This window comes from Drosophila navojoa, chromosome 3, assembly GCF_054131105.1.
Source record: "Drosophila navojoa isolate 15081-1374.11 chromosome 3, UAZ_NAV_1.0, whole genome shotgun sequence".
Classification (NCBI taxonomy): domain Eukaryota; kingdom Metazoa; phylum Arthropoda; class Insecta; order Diptera; family Drosophilidae; genus Drosophila; species Drosophila navojoa.
This window is the reverse complement of record NC_142891.1, coordinates 10,419,198-10,425,620: the sequence shown is the minus strand read 5'-3', so window position 1 is coordinate 10,425,620 and position 6,423 is coordinate 10,419,198. Positions and strand designations below refer to the sequence as shown.

At 35.8% G+C, this 6,423-nt stretch overlaps 1 long non-coding RNA gene across 3 annotated transcripts; it reads left to right on the top strand.

Moving 5' to 3' along the window:
• The first annotated feature begins 3,238 nt into the window (after positions 1-3,238).
• On the top strand, positions 3,239-6,365 carry LOC115564215 (uncharacterized). Of its 3 annotated transcripts, none has more exons than XR_016196523.1 (5): positions 3,239-3,360; positions 3,433-3,586; positions 4,867-5,741; positions 5,813-5,961; positions 6,041-6,365. It is a non-coding gene; the product is annotated as an uncharacterized LOC115564215 (long non-coding RNA). The 3 variants fall into 3 exon arrangements; XR_016196522.1 differs by lacking the exons at positions 3,239-3,360; positions 3,433-3,586 and adding exons at positions 4,471-4,614; positions 4,675-4,805; XR_016196524.1 differs by lacking the exons at positions 3,239-3,360; positions 3,433-3,586 and adding exons at positions 4,494-4,609; positions 4,675-4,805.
• Positions 6,366-6,423: the final 58 nt, after the last annotated feature.

The following is a 6,423-nucleotide window of genomic DNA, read 5'->3' as shown; positions in this document are numbered from 1 at the left end:
AATTTTATCTAATCAACCCACTTAAATGTAGGAAATTAAATAATTTACATGGTTTAACTATATTTTTTAGTAAAATTAATAATTGCAATATTTTATGGCACAAATTAAAATCAATAATTTAACTTGAGACTCTTGATAACCACTTAATACATTTAAGGGCCTTTTATGAATTGTTTAACTCTAGCCACTTATTATTTACATTAATCCCTGATTTACTTTGTACGCCTCATTCTAGATGTTTTTTTTTTTTTGTGGTTTACGCCACTTTAGTTTATTGAAAGAACTCTCTACCCCTGAGCAACGGTCATGAGCAACAGACCATCTACTGTTATATATGTATTACTACCTGAGATTCATTCAATAATAATTTCTCAATGTCTTATTGTAGCTCTCTTTATGGCTTCTCTTAAGAAAAACCAATTCGAATGGTATGCTTTGGCATTTTTATGGTCCAACACGTCCCAAATGCCATTGAGCCATGGCAATTGTCGGCTCGTTCGATTCGCATGTAAATCCTTACGAATTAATACAACAATTTAAATGCCAATTCATATTTTTGCTGCTGTACATGATGAATGCACTATAATAAATATATGTATAACCATATATGTATGTATGTATAGATATCAACATATGTTAATTGCGAAATGTAAATTTCATTTTAACGCACTTGACATATTTTTAACTTATGCTACCAAATTTATCTGCTTCGTGTTCACACCTTCCACTCGTATTTTTCTCAGCTTTTACATAATTACAAATTGATTTTGGTTTATGTGAAAGGAAGTTCCTCTTTTTTGCATACCCTGTAAATGAGTAAGGAAAAAAAATTAACAGGAAAAGCGATGTAGCTGCTTGATAGTCTTTAAGAGTTGAAATGAATCGTTTGACTGTATGGATTATTTATGAATATGAATGTAAGAAGTTTTGGGTAATTGATACACATGTACATATACATATATTAAAGTTGATTACTCTTAAATAAATTAACCAATACATTTGTATATGTAGATGCAAATAAAGGAGCATAATTACTTGAATATTTTTAATTATATATTTTAATTTTATTAAAGAAATAAATCTAAAATGCCAACAGGGTATTTTCTAGTTTGGCCAGCTCATTTTTGTTTGTTGGCTTTTTTTTGGGCATTCTTAGGCTCATTAAGTACTTTAGGCAGCTGTGATTAACACAAGCTGTTGCATACCCTAAAGCAGACGGGTGCAGGAGAAAAAGGTAAAAGCACAAGAAAAAATGACTGTGTAAACTGGTTGAAGGGCGTTTTTTTCTTACGTAAGCATCCCAAAATTAAAAAATCATTCCAAGAACAGTTGAAAGCGTGCAAAATTACGTAGTCAAGGTATTATTAAAATAGCGAGACTTCAAGATAGAGAAAGAGAGAAAGAGAGAGAAAAGAAATTAATTATATAAAAGGAAAACTCATTCTACTTTACTTTACAGTTATTAAGTCTTATTCATTGTATAATTTCTTGAGTCCTTTAATCCTTGCTCCCGCTCTCAATAACCAATAATATATCGCTTGCTTCACTTTGAAGTTTTTCAATTAAGCCAAACACCTTTGCTCCATCACCTCTAATTACTTTTCATTGCATTGGTATTCAGTTACATGTGCATTTAAAGCAGCATTTGCGCTTTTGTTGCCACGAATGCAATGCAAACAGCATTACCAATTGTAATGGACTGCTTAAGTCCGTAATAACTACAATCATGTCGAATCCCCCAGTACTCTACCACATTGCTCTCATCTTATTTGCAATGCAATAACTTTTACTCAACAAATAATTGGATTGTCTAGCGGTCATACTCTATCAAAGAGGTATACATATATTCATATTTGTTTGGGTTTGATTTAGTGGAATTATATTACGGGTTTTGAAAAGTTAGCTTATTGCTAGTTTATGTTAATGTTATGTTATGCTAATGTTACTTCAGATGACAAGCTATATACAACAAATATTCAATTATAATTATATTCGTTTGTTAACTATACTAATTAATATGGATATCTACAACAATCGTTAAACAAAACTTTTCTAGTTCTCTTTAAACTCTCCTCCACCACCGCATGTCCAGTATTAGGGTATTTAAGCTTCCACAAGTCGTCGTAGCTTCTCAATTTCTTTTTTTTCCGCTTGCTTTCTTTGTCGTAATTGTCCAAGTTACGCACATTAATGTCAGGGCGCTACATATATATCTATATACACACACACACACACACACAGTATTGTTTATGTGTGGCACTGTACGTATTGTATGCGTCGCCTATGGATGGCGCTTTGTTGCAAGAGCCGCGGGCGACACGCGGGGGTCACAGTCAAGTGGCTGTCTGTCTCCACTCAAGTGTCAGGGTTGTCCTCGTCACGAGGCTTGGCAGCCGGCCAAGTGACGTAAAGCTAGTTGAAGGACATTCCCTTTATATACATATACATATATGTATAAATGTGTGTGTGTGTGTGCCATTTTCACTTCCACTTGCCTGTTCCGCATTGTTACACACGTACATAAATATATATATATGTGTATATGTATATGTATATATGTACATATATTACTTGTTTGCTAGCGTTCCCTGATTCCTGCATTCGAGTCGTAAATCTTCCTAGGACATATTCAGCTACGAACATCATCCTGGTCAGCTGCTGTTTAACCATTCTCATGTGTTTCTAATTTTACTTCCTCCCCCTTCAGCGATTAACATTATAAATGCTTATCATGTGATACTATTCGTGAATATTATGAGTGGGAGATAAAACAACTTAAATGAATAATTAATATAATTAATAATTAATATGTATGTATTATAGTACATAGTATAATTTTATATACTTTTACTTATTCATTACTTATACAGATTGATAGAAGGGGTATTTAATTGTCGTGGTCTCTTTAATAAAGTTGATATTTATTATAAGACAAATATACTGCTAGATGAGCTTAAGCACTGTTGATATATGAACTGGAAACTGGAAACCGAAAGATGCTCTTCGCCTTTACAATTTCCTCTTACTTCGGCTCCAGATAAAAGGGACGTTCCCGTCTGGCTTTCCTGGGCTTATGTTACAGCTGTTAGTCAAAGTTTGAAGTGTAAATGCTTTAATTTTCAAAGTGTTTCGCCGTCCGAAAGTTATATCAGCATTTATTCCATTTAAATTGAAGCAAAACATCGAAGATCTGAATCTCTGTATCAACAAAGGGCAATCAAAGTAAACTTTGACACTCACGTCAACGATTTTGAGCTGCTTACTAAAGCCGAGACAAATATACCTCATTCCGTTTTTAAGACTTGTCCAGTTAACAACTTTCGGCTTTTTTTGTAAAAATTTTTGTAATTTTTCGGTATTGTAAGTTTTTAATTTTAGAAAAAATATTATATAGTAAAATCCTGATTTACTAGAGTTTCTATTAAATTACAGGTTGTGGTCATTTGTTTTTGTACTCTAGAAATATTCAAGGACTCTATTGGCTTACACAAGTTTGATATTCAAACTAAATAGTTAAATCTAAAGAAAACCAATTGACCGTCGTTACACATTCTCATATCTCATTTCTACCAAGTTCTTCATAAACGTAAGTATTCCTAGTAAATGTATTCTGTTGGATTTTGGATATTTCACTGATCTGTTCTAAAGTCTCTTTCAAAATGTGTTGCGGACCTTGTGGTGGATGCTGTGGACCCTGCTACTCCTGCTGCGGACCATGCTACTCCTGCTGCGGACCCTGCTATTCCTGCTGTAGCCCATGCTACTCGTGCTGTGGCCCCTGTGGCGGCTGCTGTGGTGGATGTGGGCCCTGTTGCTAAAAAGAACCGAAGAAACTAAACTAACCAAAAAAAAAAAAAAAAAAAACATGAAAGGAACAACAAACCCTGTCTATTTTTGTTTTACTCTCTTAAATAAAGGATAAGTCTAAAAACATATTTTTCTTGGTTGGGTAAAGGTGTTGGATTGATTATTAGAGCAAGGATATAATGGGTTAGCTGCCTGCGAATTCCATTTTAATATTTTAATAGGAGAAAGGGAAACGGGCTTGTTGACGCTTGAGCTTTTCTGTACGGCGTAACGCACTACGTAATACCCGATCAATAATATTGAACTAGCGTATTAATCACAATATTTTTGTGGTCATAGACACTTCAGTGGTCATAGAAAGACAGGAGGACAAATTAGAGAAAGAACAAGACCAGATAATATATTCGCTCTGATGCAGGTTTTTCCCATTTATTCCATCAATGGTTAAGGTACATTTAAAACTGCGCTATGAAGTTAGGAACGAAAGCTGCAATAAAGAAAACAACTAAAATGGCTCTAGTCGGGACTGCTCGAGTTAGAGATACCCTGAACCCTCTAAGCTGACTTTTACATACTATTAACAAAACCATTCAGCGTATAAAAAATACTCTTCATATTCATATAACCCAAAGTAGGCTCTGTGTTTCATAATTTATAACACTCAAAGTAGGCTCTGTGTAGTAAATGTCAACGATCTTGGCCTGGTTATCAGAGCCCTAACGAATAACACTCATTCCGTTTTTACGGCTCGTCCTGTTCACAACTTTTGATTTTATTTGTGTGAATATATGTAAAAATTTGGGTATTGTAAGTGTAACCGCAAAAAAATATATGGATCGACTAATTTAATTTCTGATAAAATCACAGGTTGGAATATTTCTCGTAAACAAAAAAATAAAACCAGATAAAAAGTCGGCTAAAACTTGGAATCAGAACCAGATAGTGAATATTCCTATCTCAATATCCTAACTCTTGTTTCTGTCAAATTTCGCTCAATCGTAAGTATTCCACATTTAAATGCAATTTTGGCATTGGATATTTGATAGATCTGTCCTGCAGTTACTGTCAAGATGTGTTGCGGACCTTGTGGTGGTTGCTGCGGACCCTGCTACTCCTGCTGCGGACCATGCTACTCCTGCTGCGGACCCTGCTATTCCTGCTGTGGTCCATGCTACTCCTGCGGACCCTGTGGCGGCTGCTGTGGTGGATGTGGGCCCTGCTGCTAGGAGGAAACCAAAACAGTTTGAAATTACGAGAATATCCCTACTACACTAACCCATAGTAAATTTTTGTTATCATACACATAAAATAAAACGGGTCAATTTCAATTTGTCAGTCTTTGGTGTGGGAAATGTGGGAATTTAATATGGATTGCTTCTCGATGCTGTACACATATTAAAAATAGATGTCTTTATTAAATTGTTCATGGCTAAATGGGTCCTTGATTTAAATAAATGCCAAAGATTGGAAGTTATACGCTGAATCCATGGAATATGATAATTTACGTTGTTTTTGTGAAAATATATGTAACAGGCAGATGGAGGCTTGGTAGCCCTTAGCGAGACTTGATCCTTACATTTGTCCTTCCAATCGTCCGTTCGTCCGCCGGTCTGTGCGTATAAGCTAGAGACCTGATATTTTATTAATGGGTCTCTGCATGGAACTCGCTCTTATATGTTTCAAGAAATCGATAACTCGTTTTAATGCTCAATATATTTGGCCAGTAGTGTATTTGGGGGAACATCTCCAACAAAGAATTTAAATGAAACTTCGACTTCTGCGAAATTCAATCCAAGTAGTCTCTGACATTGACATTTCACCAACTTTTGCCTGGTATTAACTCTCAACAAAATTAAACCTCATTCAGTTTTTGAGGCTTGTTCATTAAACAACTCAAAAATTTTTGTGTGAATACTTGTAAATATTTTGGGAATGTAAGTTTCTATGAAAATATAAAAAAAAAGTCTAATTCGATCAAGTATAACTTTTTCTTCTCAAATTTCAGGTTGAGCCCTTTTTTGTAAAAAAAAATTAGCATTACGTCGACCGTTGTGAATTCTGGAGACTTGATATCCGACTATACAGTTTTCTGGGAGACACTAAGCGGTCGTAACTGCAAGACATCGTAGTAGCTGTTTCTGTGAAGAAGCTTAAGTAGAAGTAAGTGCTTATCGCTTGCCTCCGGCTGTGGATCAGAGTTTTTGCACTCAAATTTATCGGCTTTACCCCACAGCCCCCATCAACATGTGCTGCGGACCTTGCGGAGGCTGCTGTGGACCCTGCGGTCCCTGCTGTGGGCCCTGCGGTGGCTGCTGTGGTCCCTGCGGACCCTGCTGTGGGCCCTGCGGCGGCTGCTGTGGGCCATGCTACTCTTGCTGTGGCCCCTGTGGCGGCTGCTGTGGTGGCTGTGGTCCCTGCTGCTAAAGGAGAGCCATCTTCAGAACGAAATCAAGAAACTATATTGCATTTAATACTAGAAAGTAGCAGCAGGCCTAAATGTAAATTTATGTACTACATAAATGTGAATTAAATGGATCAAGTCTGAAAATTGAAGAAAATATTGTGTTTTCTATAAATTTATTAATCATATTTGAAAGAAAAGTTCAGATTGCAAGA